This window comes from Drosophila nasuta, chromosome X (genome assembly GCF_023558535.2).
Source record: "Drosophila nasuta strain 15112-1781.00 chromosome X, ASM2355853v1, whole genome shotgun sequence".
Classification (NCBI taxonomy): domain Eukaryota; kingdom Metazoa; phylum Arthropoda; class Insecta; order Diptera; family Drosophilidae; genus Drosophila; species Drosophila nasuta.
The window spans coordinates 15,045,028-15,059,996 of record NC_083459.1 but is presented as its reverse complement, the minus strand read 5'-3'; positions in this window follow the sequence as shown (position 1 = coordinate 15,059,996).

Below are 14,969 nucleotides of genomic sequence, written 5' to 3'. Positions count from 1 at the left end.
CTTTGCTAAGACCGAAGAAAGTTGCACAATTACAAAGGCGGTGGCAAAAGGCGCATCGCTTACACATTTCATATGCATGAGCCACATCAGCCATGAACCAATCTCTTTTGAAGTCAACAAATTATGGCGCGGAGATATGGAACTTGGACTTCCCATGCGATTTCCCCCTCATGTGAGGGGGAATTGGGCGGCGTTCATTGCGTGTGAAGCGAACAAACACAAAAATGAAAGACGCCAAAGGCAAAAGAAAGTGATCGACTTGAAATTGCTCTGCAAATATTTTGGAATATTGAGCTTACATTTAACATTTAATTTCTACAACTCTCTTTCTTTTAAAATTGATGTCATTGTTTAATTTAGTCTACAAATATATCTGCAACATTTTATAGAATAATTTGCATAGAAAATTTTCTAAAGTTCTCTTAATTAATTCCACATTAGTTATTCAGCATTTTCACACGAATTTTATTTGCTTAATTTGGCCTAAATTGCTTAGCAAGAAATACTAGAAATATTTTAATTTATAAACTGAATTTCTAAAGCATAATTTTTATATTTTTCCCTTTAGTTTGACATTTTATATCATTGCTTGAATAATTCTACAAAATGTGACTTTGAAATGTTGTAAAAGCTTAAATTCATCAGCTGCTCCACTCAAAAAGTATTTCTATGTATTATTTCTTTAATTGAATTGCTGTAAGAGATTCCAAAGTCGAAGATTGCATTTCATTATTTAAATTGTTGCTTGAAAATGTTTATTAATATTTTAATTTCTTTCGAGTTCTCTTAATTTATCATACGCTGAATATTCGAAATGTTTTAAATGATTTCTTTTTTATTGTAAATTTTTAGCTTAATGAAAAAAGCCTAAGAATGTGCATAATTTTTGATGAAAGACTCTGGAAAATATTGCCAAAAGATCTTTATGAAAATTGATTAATATTGCAGCAGTCTTAACTCTAGACAACTCTTCCACCTTAAATACAGGGTATGCATAAAATATAAGCTAAAAAAAAAGAGAATTTAGAAAATGCAAAAGAAGTAGCACTCGAGTGGCGTTGAACAAACAGTTGCTTGCTTGGCGAAACGTTTTTATTTTAATTTGAATCTGAATTTGAATTGAGAGTGTGAGTGAGCGACTTGGTTTGAAATTGAAATTTGCATTTGCATTTGAATTTTGAGTTTCGTGTTTGAAAGAAGCCCTCGAAGACCGCCCACACGATGAGCGGCAACAATGGCCGCGACAGTCTGAAAGTCAAAAGTAAAAAAAAAAAACGAAAATGAAAATGAAAAAAAAAATGCACAAAACTCTGACGCCCTTTTAATGTCTTTCATGACTTCCTATTTTTTTTTTGTGCTCTCGCGTTTGCTTACACAAATCAAACAATAAACTGCACTCGAGCACGGGTTGATGGAGCCAAAGGGGAAACAGGTGCCAAGTGAGCGAAGACGGAGGGGTGGGGAGGGGAGGGAAAGGCGGATGAAGTTGGCCATATTTGAACGCCATGCTGTGCGTTAATTCGATCAAAAGAAGCTGCAGCAGCGCGTGATGGGCGCGTCCTCAACTCAACTCAACTCAACTCAACTCGACTCGAATTCACTTCACTCTTGACTCCATGCTGCATGCAACATGCGGCATGAATGGCGCTTGGCACGCCCCCCGTTGCCGCCTGAGATGAGGCGTTTTTTAACCCTTAACGTCGTTGTCTCAGCCTTGAGTGCATTGTTGAAATTTATTAAAATTGTTGCTTAAATGATTTCTAATGAGTGACAAAAAAAAACAACCAAGGAAAAAACAGGGTTGTTCTTGCCACTCGAGAGTGGCAACGCCCCGGGTGGCAGCTGCATCTTCAAAATGCGAGTTCAAGTTGCGCCACTGAAGTGGCCAGCCGCTTGCATCTTCCAGTTGCAGTTGCAACAAGACTTTGCCAATAGTTGTTTAGTTAAAAAATTAACTCTATGAGCATTAAGTGCGATTAACTTCCAAAAGAAACGCAAGTTGCGATCGAGAATTTAACAAATTAAAGAGAAAATTCAAAATCTTGATTGATTTCAGATTTGTTTCATCAAGTATCTGCTGTTAAGTCTAACAAATAATATAAAAATATACTGAAAGAATACAAGTTTCTAATTTCAAGAACATTCGTCTTAACAATTTTGTTCTTGAAATAAGACTAAAGCTAACAACATTAGCCTGAAATATGACAAATTCTCAAAATAATACCGAAATAATACGGTTACAAAATTCTCGAATCAATCGAATTTCGTTTTAGACATATTAGTATAAAGACCAAAATCTTGATTTAAGAACTTTTTTAAAGGTAATGAAAAACAATTAATAAAACTACAGTCTGTAAGATTGTGAATAAAAGCAACATAGTTTTAAAACATACCAAATTAATATACCGCAAAAATACTTAAATATACTGAAGGCTACATTTGGTATATTGATATAGTACTACAGCTAAACTAATCCAAAATAATATACCAAAAGTGGTATATTAATATAGTACTACAGCTAAAATAATCCAAAATAATATACCAAAAGTAATATTCGGTATATTAAGATAGTAATACACTTAAAATATACCATAGAATGCAAAATATATGAGATTTTCAGCCAAAGCAACTAAGACCCGATTGAAGTAGTCTTTTTTTGCCATTCAAAATTATTTCTAAAATGGCTTCTACAGTTTTTATCTGTTTTCAGAAATTCTAAATACTGTAGTTATTATTGTATGATATTTTTTAAAAATTGCGGCGCTAGAAACAATCTTGATCTGCGTACAATCATAAAAAGTGCTTTCGAAAAAGAGTTGTAGCTTTATCTCTTCAATCCTTCTGCCTGTTACAAACATTACCAAGAGGCACAAAGTTCAATATATTTAATGTCATTTTATCATATAAATAAACTCATGCTTATTATTAAAAGAACTGAAACTTAAGCTGAAACTCCCCGAAAAATCAACTTGTATTAAAATCGGAAACCTTATCAAAAATTCTGTTTCAATTACAGCAGTAAATGTGTTTTTTTTCGTTGTTGTTGCCGACAAATTGTAGTTGCACTTGTGCCCAATAAATTGTATCGTTCTAATCGAGTGAAAGCAATGTCTGAAGAGCAAAGTGAATTGATTCACTTAGTTGATCAAGAGTGAATGCCGTTGCCCAAGCTCTGATTGCCACTTCCTGTGCTTAAGACGACGCCATTTTGACCTGCTTTCTTCCCTATCCTTCTTCTCCTCCTTCTTCTCCCTCTCCTTCGATGTGTTTTGTGAGCGCGTCTGGCGACCCAATCAAACAATCGACATCAATCATAATTTTCGCTATTTTCTTGTTACATTGATTACATTTATTCTCGCTGCTTTCTTTTCCTTTCGTTTCGTTTCGCTTTCTTCTTTTTTTTATTGATAAATTTTTATCATTTCTTTGCGACACTCGCTGATGTCCTTAATCCTTGTCAACACACACTCACAGCGGCAGCTAACAATGGGTCCTGTGATGCTCCTTTCGCTCCTTGTCGCCTGGCTGTCAGATTTAGCGCTCATTTGTGGTGGGAAAATTGTCATAATCTTTTGACGTGCGCTACCCCCCGGGCACATTTCCCATTTCCCATTTCCCAACCCCTGACACATCCTCTTTTGTGTTCACATTTTTTTCACTCTCTCTCTCCCTCTACGTGGTTTTTCCTTGTCGTTTTTCTAACTCAGCGCCCACGCCGAGTGTCTCAGCCAGCTCCTTTTTTCCGTTGTGTCCTTTGATACTTAATAAGAATTTGTGTTGCCTTCATTTGCATGCCACATTTCCAATCCCTCCCACCTTACTTTCTCTCCAGCTCACTCAAAAGGCATATCAATTTACCAGTCATTAAAATTTCATGGCTGACTTTCTTGGTGAAACGCCAAAGAGCGCGTCAAGCAATTAGCACAATTAGCGACAAACTTTTTACGCTTTCAATAAGTTTTAACGCTTTCTTTTTTTTTGTTTTCTTGTTTCTTGTTGATGATGATAATGATATCACTGTTATTTCAGCTGCTTTTCATCTTCTTTTGTTTCACGAATTGCATTTTCTTTCCTTCAATGCGGCAATTCAATTTGCCTCGCAAAATTGTGTGTGACAAGTGTGAAAATCGAATTGAGTTGACTTCAAATGAGCAAATTACATTCACTTGAATAGCGAGAGAGAGAGAGAGAGAGAAGAGAAGTTAAGTTATATGAAAGAAAAAGAATAGAAATAATCGTAACTCAAATTGCAGCTGCCAGCTGAGGCTTCAACAAATTGATAACTGAGAGATAAACAAACTTTGGAGCCGGACACAACTTGAGAAGCGCTCGAAAATGTAAATATAATATTTATTTTAAGCAATATTTTATATGTTTTCTTTATACAAATATATAAATAGGAATCTATAAAAATAAGGTATCTAATATAATATGGAAAATCTTGCGCTAATTCAGAAGAAGATATCTCCGACCTCATAAATTATATGTATTATTGATCAACGTCAACAGACGAGCCGATTTAGCCATGTTGGACTGTTTCTTTGTGGTATATTTGGTTCTACATGGTATATTTTGAGTATACTAAATATAGTCTTGGGTATATTTTTACTCTATAGTATATTTTTAATATACGTAATATAGCCTTTGGTATATCTTGTGCTCTATGATATATTTTGAATATACCATTTATATTTTATGTATAAAATCGTACTGTTTTGCTTTTGTTAAAATGTGTAGCGGGTGTCTCGCAGTCGAGCACACTTACTTGTCAGCAGGAAGCACTTCTAATCAAACTGTAATAATTAGACATATTACCAAAAATTCCACATTACCAACATTACATACATACATCAATACATACAAAATACTTCATTTAATATCAAAAAATAAAATTCACATACAAAATTTTTTTAATGCTTAATTTGTTTTCTGGTAACGTCTTACTTTCAAAATCTGATCTGCCTAATTTAATATTACTAAATAATGACGCAATCCATAATCGACGCAAAAAAAGAGAATCAGTATCTAAATCCTTGCATTTTCTTTACTAAAAATCAACTTCACAAACTCAAATATTTTATAACATTTATTATGATAATATATTAAAAAGTTGTACTCACTTTAAAATTAATGAAATTTTTATTCATTTGTATTGTATTTGTCACGATATCTGAAAAAAAAGTGAAATAAATGTTGGTAAAAATTTCACAAAAATTTTAAAAAAGGAATCGAGTAGAAAATCGATAGGTAAAGGTAAAACTTGTGACAACTCGTTAATATTGAACACACGAATAAATTGCGAACGACATAATGAAGTGCAAACTCAACTAGAGGGAGAAGAAGAAGAAGTTATTCAATTGATGCAAACTACACACTCACACACACACACTCACACGCACTCTTGTGAATCATTAGGAGACACTCATTGCGTCTGGGCGAATGAACAAAACGAATGAAAAATTCACACGCTTCGATTCACCTGCGCTCAAAAAAAAAAATTGGAGAAAAAAATGTGAAATAAATTATGCAAATATTGAATATTGGATGCGATTTCGATGACGATTTACGTATTTAACGTTAATAGGCATAAAAATATAATGATTGCATAATGCGGATGCAATAAGTGTGAACTGAGCTCAAGATGAGGCAAATGTTGTGACTCAACTCGAGTGGAAAACGATTTCAGGTCCGAGTGTCGATTGCTTTTGTTCTCCCCGAAAAGGTGGAAGGAGAGAACAACGAGGGAAGGGGAAGCAGGAGGAGGAGGAGAAGTGGAAATCGAGCTAAGCCAAATCAATTTAATGTGCACAGAGAAATTGGGCTCAAATGCGACGCCATTTTGGCCCATTTCCGCAGGAAATGGAATTGTCAACAAGAGAGAAAGAGAGTGAGAGAGGGAGGGAGGGAAAGGCGTCTCTAATTGCGCGTTGCACATCAAACGAGCTGTCAAAACACGCGAAATGTCATTTGAAATCGAGACCGAACAAGAGAGTTCCTCGTATTTTTTTTTTTAGATTTGGATTTGCCCCTTTTTTTTGTGTGGCAAGATGGCGTGTTCCATTTTGATTATTGTGGCGTGTCACTTGACGTAATTAAAAGCACTCGAAGGAAGTCTTTGTGCCTCGCCCTCTCTCTCTCTCTCTAACTCTACATATATCTCCCTCTCTCTCTCTTTATGTATAACTCCTTCTCTTTCACAGGAAGCGGCAATTGAATTGGAAATCCAAATCGTGGAGTTCTGCTTCTGCTTTGGGCACTGGCTCCATTTGTTTTCCTCTTTTTTTTTTTTTGTTGTGGCTGCCGCTTCCTCTGCTCGTAATTGAAACCTTTCGCATGGCCATGACACGGGCAATCCTGCCGCCAGGCATCCCTTTGACTCCGTCTTCCCCTCCTCCCCTTCTACGGATTGTCATTATCCTTGTCGCTTTTGCTCTTCACGCAATTTAATCAACTTGACGCGTTTCCCCTCCCGATCTCATCCCCCGCTCCCTTTGCTACTGCATCCTGGTATCAATTACCAAATGTTTTGACAGCAATTGTCTAAATAGGCTCACTTCAACCATACACCGATCTTCTCCTCCGACTCTCTTCAATTCCTTGCGACCTGTCTCCGCTGTCCTTTCTGTGAATTCGGCACAAATCCTTTTCAAATCTCATCGTATCAACCTTGAAATGATTAAACAAGTCTACCAACAAAAATAACAACTACAGAAAAAACAGATTCAGCATCTAAGCGCATCAATAAAGCTGATCAAAGGAGCGCAGTCGATAAGAAACCCATTTTAATCAATTGAATTAAATAGCGCACATCATTTTTGTATTAAGAATGTTATGCAAATTGATATAATATTTATACTACAAGACACCCTTGGCCAAAAAACTGAAGGAAATGCAATGGAAAATTAAATAATCTAAAGGAAATATATAGGAATTCTAAATGCTAATGTGTAATTCATTGATAGTCCATATCCATATTATATTTTAAGTTAAGCAGCTTACTTATTTTTGACATATTCATTAAAAATTAATCATTAATTTGCTTAACATTTCATACAATTAATAAGCAAGCAATTATTATTGTTAAATGAAAAGACTTCATTTATTATTCCACCAACTGCTAAATGAATCTTACTTCACTCATTGATCTTCGATCTAAATACTATTAATTGCTCTAAATTGAATATAGTTAATAATAATCGTTTATAAAAATACAAATTTTAATAGTCCATTAATTCTCACTATATTTTTACTAAAATTCTTAACCATCTTCTATAAATATATCTAGTCATCGAAATACTATCGATTCTTAAAAATTACATTTAGTTGTTGAGAAACTAACACAAATAACTTTATTTATTATTCTATTCATTCTTACCATATTCTTACGTAACTTTTTTAAATGTTTATATACTTATATGTAGCTATCGAAATACTATCGATTGTTCGAAACTAATGATCTTATTTTATTCTTACTTAACTTTATTGCATTATTCTTACATAACTTGTTCACTATCTTCGAGTAATATATCAATAAATATATATAGTTATCGAAAAACTATCGATTGTTCTAAACTGTTAATAATAATCTTACTTTATAATAGTAATCCCACTTTATTCTTACTTATCTTTCTGACATTATTAATACACAACTTTTTTACTGTCTTCGATCAATATATCTAAGATATGTATAGCTATCGAAATACTATCGATTGTTCAAAACTACATAAAGTTGTTAATAATCTTATTTTGTGCTTACTTAACTTTCTTACTTTATTCTTACATAACATATATCTATAAATATATATAGTTATCAAAATACTATCGATTGTTTTAAATTGTGAACAATAATCTCACCTTTTTTACTTATCTTTCTTGCATTATTCTTACACAACTTTTTTACTGTCTTCAAGCAATATATCGATAAATAAAGTTACACATAGTTAATCAAAATCTACATCATCATTACTTAACTTTTTTTTCAACATTCCTACTTAACTTAACTGTCTTCAATCTATACATATGTATACATCTATATCGTTTGTCGATAACCTGCATAATTCGATAACAGCATTTGGCATAGATTAACTGAATAACATGCGCACATTAAACAGCAATCAAGGCTGTTCATTGGTCACTTACAGCGTGTCCTTTCCCTCCAACTTCCTGCACAACCTGTCAACTGTCCGCATTCATTATGCATCACTCTGTGTGTGTGTGTGATTGTGTCGAAATAATGCTAAAGTAAATGTAATAATCCAAATAATGGGAAAATGTGCCACAAGATTGAATCATTTTTCCAATCAATCACATCAGCAGCAAAGCCGCACAAGGAAATGATTGGGCAGCCAACAGTAAGAGAGGGGCGATGGAAGAGACGAGGGGAGAGTGGTGAGTGGCAAGTAAAGGGGTGAGGGGGAGAGGGGGAGACACTGGATGACCGTTTGCTGATGAAGCAATCAATAGCGTTGATGTTTTTGCCTGTGGGACTTTGTCGCAGGGCAGGAAGTCAGTTGACATTATTATTATTATTTATTATTGCTGCTGCTGCTGCTGTTGTTGTTGTTGCTGTTGCTGTCGTTATTATTATTATTTTTATTAGTAAGTAAAAATAAAAACAATTTGAGGCTCGTTAAAGTTGACACTTTCATTAAGTTGGTCAAGCGACGGCGACGGCAACGGCAACGGCGACAAATTGGAATAATTTCTTGTCTGTTGGCTTAAAAGGCGTTAATGAGGCTCAACAACAGCGACAACAACAGCAGTAGCAGCAGCAACAGCAATAATAACAGCAACGATAACAACTGCTAAAAAAAAAATGAAAATGAGGGGACAAACAAGCTAAAATGTTGTTGCCTGAGGGCGATCACGCTGAAATTTGATGAGACATGAACAAATTAGTGACAAATTAAAAGTCAAAGCACAGCTCAAAGGGGGAGTACCATGGACCCTTGAGAGGGGGAGGAGCAGGCAAAAGGAGAAGGAACTGGAGTGGGAGGTGTTTTTGTTTGCCGCTAAGCAAATTGTGTCAAATGTCAAAATAAACAACCCAACTAAAAGCACACACAACTCAGTCGAACACTGGCGAAAGCGAATCCACCCATTCACACTCACACTCACACTCACTCGCACCCGTATTCAGACTCATTCACAGCTAACTCACACCCAAATTCCAAATCCACCCGAATTTAGCATGCGTCAACAGTGCGGGTCATGCAAATAAGTCAAGGTAAATAATGACTTACACAGAAAGAAAACACGTGCCGAAATCAAGAGTAATATATTGAATCAAGATTATTTGTATGACAAAAATTGAACCAAGAAGATTTAAATCAAGATCGAGAATCTACATAAAATCTAGATTGGCCTCTCTGGAAATTCAAGATTATAATATTGTTTCAAAAACGGAAAAATCTTATTCTAAGAAGTCAAAACTTTCAATCAAGATCAAACAATCTTAAATTTAGTTTGATTGAAATAAACCAAAAAAAAAAGGTTACGTTGTTTTTTACATTTATGTATGATGTTTAATTTTTGTATTATTAGCTTACGTTTTTATATACGAATCGACAAGAGTTTGAACCCAAGAGTTAACAGCAACAGTACCAGAAATTATGTTCCAATTTAAAAGGAAGGGAACTACAAAATTTTAAGGAACAATAATAAAATGCATTTTTTTTTTTAAGATTGAAAATTTTTAAATCTGGTTTTGCGAATTTTCTTTTCAATCTACAATAAAACCATTCAATTATTCAATATTTCAATTTTAAAATAAGATGTTTTTAATCGTAAAAAGTAAATTTAGCATAAAAATCTAGATTCAAGATCAAAAAAAATTGTAAATCAAGATTTTTTCAATCTAGATGTTTTTCTTTTTCTGCGTAGATATATTTATAGACAAAAGACACTTAAAACGTTAAGATAGAAAAAAAACAATCATACTGTACTTATTTGCATGGCCTGCGCTGTGACCGATTCAATCACCTGCTGAGCTGAACAACGACATCCAATTAAATGGCAACAAAATGTTGTTGGACTATTCAGGCGAGTTGCTACGAGAGCGAGAAAGAGAGAGAGAGACAGACAGACAGTGGCATCATGCCACCAATTAAACTAATGATAAGTCAAAACATCAGAGAGATCAGGAGGAGGAGGAGCGGCGACAACCAAAAGCAGTTTCAGTGGCGCACATTGCACATTGATTTGTCGTGGCATGTGGCAATGTGGCAATGTGGCATGTGGCAGCTCATCATTATGAAGCGAGGAGAACTCAAACCAAGAGTCGGCGGCGTCATCATCTTTGGAATGGCACGCTCCGATGCGACAGAGACGTGAGAAATTGCTTGTTATCAAGTTTATTTGGTTGGCACATGCCAAAAAGTATGCTACGATTTCTGTTACGTGTTCGTCGCGTTCGTATGTTTGTGTGCGTGTGTGTGTGTGTAGGGAAGTCAACATCATGCAAAACTGTAGTCTAGTATGCACACAGACTGACAGACAGAGAGACAGATTCGCCGAGCTGTGTAAGTGGCATCATTTTGAAATAAAGTTGATTCAATCAGTTTCTGTGACATTCATTTGCAATGCGGGCTAAAGGATACACTCACACACATCTCTGTGTGTATGTGTGTGTGATAGCATCTGTCACGCATACATCCAATGATGGTAACAACAGCAACAACAACTACAACAACAACTGCCACGCATCATCACTCAACCATCGCTCGGTGCGAAACTTGAATACTAACTAAGTGTATCAGCAGATATCCACAACACATTTAAATACCATATCAACATACTTTGAAGCAAGTATACACGGATATTGGCATATTTATAGAGTGCTAACTTGCTTGTCTAAATCAACCTAAAGCGAAAGAGTGAGAGAGGTGATGGGAGAGAAAGGTAAGACTTCTTACCAACTAAAGTAAAATGAATAAAAGACAAATCAAACATGACAAAATAATATTTAAGCTTAATGTGCCACGATAAGAATCTAGCTGATTATTATTATATATATATAAATCTATATAATTAATAATATATCAACCTATTATCTATCTTTCTATATTTATATAATATATAATAATAATAATAATCATAATAATAATTATTAACAATTAGTTTGTATTCATTTAGTAGTATTTTGTATTCGAATTTGTATTTGAATTTGTATGTAATTTCGTGAAGTTATAATATTCATTAATAAAATTATGATTGAAGAACTAAAAATAATTAAGAACTAAGTTAAATTTTGAGTAAACTTCAATCTAAGTTATGCATAATCAAATACATAAATTGTAGCAAAAAATTAATAATTAACAAATAAATTACAAAAAAAAAATTACATATCGCATTATTGTAATAGATATTTTACCCAATTCTCTGAAAACAAAAAAAAAAACATAAACAGAGACAATTTTTAAAATAAGTAAAGGCTACAGCTCTGGATTAGTACTATATTTGGAGCTAAGTTTGATGTTAAGAACTTTTACTGCTTTGCAATAAAATATATAAATTCAATTCAGTTATTTTACAATAATCTTAAAGCAGAAAAAAATTCCAAAATCATTCTTAGCAGATCAAGTGTTAAAGTTTTATCTTTCTTCAAATTATTTTGACTTGAAATAGTCAATAGATTTTAAATAATAATAGTGATTTTTTCGCCAGAAATTTACCCATACATATTTTAACGATATGTATTATACAAAATGTACTCAATGAGAAGTATGTGTTTTTTTTTTATTATTATTATTAAAACAACCTAAAGCTATGTCAGAAATTAATCTTGTATAAATATACATGCAAAAATTAAAAAAAAAATATATATATACAAAACTGTACCATTAAATGTAACTTTCTGATAAATATCATGTTTAAATATACAATATATTTTTTTCACAATCTCAAAAACTTTTGAAAATAATAAAATTCGAAGCACTTTTGGTAAATTAATGAATACATTTTTTACCCCAAGAATATTATTTAATGTTGCTTAACAAAATGTAAGATTTCCGATACTACAATTATAATCTTTACTTTTGTTTTTTAGTAGAATTGGTAAATTTGTTTGTCACATAGCGAAAACAAGAAAATATTACACATATTTTAAAATATAATTAATGTTCAGTTTTCGACAGATCTCAATAATTACTTTGCGTATCAACGCCACAATTGAAATCCTTATTAGTTTTAAGCTTACTTTATTCGCCCCTTATTTTCGGAATAGCGCAATTAGCGCATCTTTTGCCGCAAAAGTATTTCTGCGGAGCTTAAAGCTTCGCGTTGCGTTTGTTGATTTTGCCTACAGCTGCTGTGCTTCTGCAGCCTTTGGTCTCTGGCCCAAGGGCGTTTAACTGCACCGTGGCGCCCTCTGGCGGCGCACAGTAAAGTGTGCGCTATAAAGAATGAAAAGCAGCTGCCATAAACGCTATAAACCGTTGCCTGCTGCTGTTGTTCAAGGACTTTGCTGCTGGGGTTGTTGCTGCTGTTGAACTGAGTTTTGTTTTGCAATTTCGCGACGTTGATTAAATTTTGCAGTGAACGGCAAAAGTTGCGACAATAATTTTTTTACACTGATGCCTCAGCTGTCGTTGACGTCGTTGTCGCTAATCCTTGAAAAAGGACGCACAAAGCGAGAAGCGAGAAGCGAGAAGAAAAAAAACATGAACATGGATGGCAAACAAAATACTATACGCTGTTGCATTGACAGTTTTTCTATGCGTGCGTGTGTGTTTGCGATTTTTTAATTGAAAAATTCTGAAATGGCATAATTGAGGGCGGCAGCGACATCTGGCGGCCAATGCGAGCAGCGCAATTAACAAGAAACTTAACCCCAAACTCGCAAAAAACAAAGAACCGCCGCAATTTTCTTTGGTCAACACACAAAAAGCCACGTAAACGAAATGTGAAAAGACAGCTTCAACCTCAACCCCAACTCTTGCCCCCCTTAACCCACCCCTTGGATCCCCTCCACCGCTAACTGTACCTGCAGACGCTTTTGAAGAGCGTCTGCTGCTCATTTAGGCGCAATGGCTGCAATGTTGGTCACAAAGAAAATCCCCTCCCCTTACCCTCTCTACACCGTCAACCATAAAAGCTTTTCATGTAGCAATTCATTTGGTTTTCGAGATTAATTTTGAATTACGCGCGTTTTGAATTCCATTTAAATGCTTTTGCTCTTCATATTTCATTTTTCTGCATTGCAAAATAATTGAAATAAAAAAAATAGAATGAAGCACGCTTAATGCGACTAATGCTTAATGAGCTCGGAGCGAGGAAGGGGGAATAGAATATGCTTTTCATCTTTAGAGGTGGAAGGAAGCAGGAAAGGTGGAAATCTATAAATCATAAATGGCCAAGGATAAACTGTAGCAACACATTCAAATGCAGCAACAAAAACAACAGGGTTGGGCACAAGTGAGGGCTGCACACAAGCGAGGGATGCATAGAGGGCAGCTGATTAGGATGAGGGAGCAGCTAGCTTGTGGGGGAGCTGACTGAGCCAAATGAAACGTAATTGAAAGGCATTTTAAAGAAATAACATAATTAAAATGCTTTAGAATTATTGTTGAATATATCTCGGTGACTTCTGACTGAACAAGCTATTATTTATTTACATGCAAAATTGTGTTTTACAATTAATTAACGAGTCGAGAAATAGATTTTCGACTAATTGACTACTTACTGTATTTCTTGCTTTAATATTAAAGAAATTATAACAAATACAACAAATAATGAACGAAAAATGAATAAATACAAAAATAATTATAATGTTAATAATTTCGGTAAATATTTCTTTTTACCAATGGGATTTTTGATTGTTTCTTTTCTCTATGTTCCCTTTAACCGTTATGTAGTTTTTATTCTTTCACACTGCTATTTCAAAGTTCACAGCTGAACGTATAAATTGTGAATAAAATAAACTATACAAAGAATAAACCTAACCTTCGACTAATGAAGCTATTAAAGATAAACTTCTGTTGGATGCATTATACTCTTGATATTGCAAAAGTGTCCGCTGAAAGGAATGTCCGGTCAATGGAAGCGTTTGCTAAGGCAGTTTTTCACTTTAGCAATAAACTCTCTCATAAAAAACACGTAATAAAGCAACAGTCGAGTGTGCTCGACTTTGAGATACCCGCTATCGATTTTTAATCAAACTAGAACAATGCGATATTGATTTTAAAATATACCAAATTAATATATCATAGAATACTAAAACGATACTAAAGGCAATATTTGGTATATTATATATATTATATAATGTTAATGTTTTTAAAATATACCAAATTAATATAACATAAAATACCAAAACGATACTAAAGACAATATTTGGTATATTATATATATTATATAATTTGTTAATAAATCAGTTATTTAGAGCGTTCTGCATCGAAATATAAGTTTTCATTAGGTAATTTATGTAATGTGGGTTATAAAGATATTATTTGACTATTCAATATATTGTATAATTGATAATATGTGTAAGAGTACAGCTTTATTAACTTAAATAACACTGATTTCTGCTGACGACTTATTTTGTTACAACTGACAAATACGGCTGCTTATATGTTATCTGATGATCTACTACTGACAACAGATGATATACTACTCTTAACTTATGATCTACTACTGATGACTGATGATACCGCTAGCTTATCGATTTGCTAATGCTAACCGATACCGATGGGGTCTATCGATTAGCCTCTACCACATTTATAGTAAATAAATTATGTTTTAAGTGAAACGTTTGAATATCAAATGAATAACTAAACTTTGCTGTATTACTGTATTTTTTATACCCGCTACCCATAGGGTAGAAGGGTATTATAACTTTGTGCCGACAGGAAATGTATGTAACAGGTAGAAGGAGGCATCTCCGACCCTATAAAGTATATATATTCTTGATCAACGTCAACAGCCGAGACGATCTAGCCATGTCCGTCTGTCCGTCTGTCCGTATGAACACCTAG